Source organism: Atta colombica, unplaced genomic scaffold, assembly GCF_001594045.1.
Source record: "Atta colombica isolate Treedump-2 unplaced genomic scaffold, Acol1.0 scaffold9, whole genome shotgun sequence".
Lineage (NCBI taxonomy): Eukaryota > Metazoa > Arthropoda > Insecta > Hymenoptera > Formicidae > Atta > Atta colombica.
Window position 1 is genome coordinate 1,982,802 of NW_017259583.1, and position 1,063 is coordinate 1,983,864.

The 1,063-nt window shown below is 28.1% G+C and overlaps 1 protein-coding gene across 1 annotated transcript in view; it reads left to right on the plus strand.

The window, feature by feature from the left end:
* LOC108693393 (muscle-specific protein 20-like) overlaps positions 1 to 1,063 on the plus strand; it is a 40,918-nt gene that overhangs the window by 12,518 nt on the left and 27,337 nt on the right. The gene's annotated exons all lie outside the window — the stretch shown is intronic.

Consider the following 1,063-nt stretch of genomic DNA (forward strand, 5'->3'; position numbering starts at 1 on the left):
ATTTATACGCTAGTTTATAAATTTTTGAAGAAGCAAAACAAATACATAAATTATTATTATTCTTTAATTATTTTTCATATATTTCACGAATTAACAACATGACTCTTAAGATTTATTTATTATGAATTTATTATTTATTATAAATTCGATGTAATATAATCTTATAATTATATATAAATATGTATATTTATATTTAAATAAGTTATTGAATAATAATCAAAAAGTTGTTTATTACTTTTTTGAAATATTATAAAAAAACAAATGGCGCTTTTATAGAATAATTTTTTTTAATATACTTCAATGTGCTTTTTTTTTACTAAAAATGAATATAGTTGACAGTTTTATATAAAGGTCCTACATTTATATATAATAACTCTATAAACGCATATGAACTCCTGTTCCGTGTAGGTGACGCGAATCCGAAAGCCTTTCAATGTTTTCATCCCCGTCGGGACGATTTAACTAAAAGGGTGGAAGCGTTATCTAACTAGAATCACATAATTGCCGGATACAAATGTCAGGTCGCGTGACGTCGCAAAGGTTAAGCTTCGTCGAGGTCAGTTCCCCCGTATAGTACATGTGATCGAAAATACAACCGGCGACGAAGATACTGCCGCTGCAGCACGATATTGATTTTGAATGTTTGGCAGTACAACCTTGGGTACTAACTAATGCAAAATGTGCCATAATACAATGCTATATGAACGTTCAAATTCGCGTGTTACGTAACCATTGTCGTAAGTCCTTGAAATTGTCAAAATCGTGTTTGAAAAAATATAGAGATAAATGCAAATGTATAAATGTAATTTGCATGTAAAAATCAATAATGTCTCGTTGATATTCGTGTTCAAAAAAAAAAAAAAGTCTGTATTTTTAATTATAGCGGTATTTGTGACTTTTCATTTGAGTTTATTTCCTTTTTATTTTCTTTTTAATTCATATAAGACTTGTTGGTACACAACAGACAAGTATAGGTGCAATGAGTCTTCATGAATTGTTACTCATTAATTTGAATAAAAATTCAGCGTGATTACGGACTTACATAAACATATATATATATATA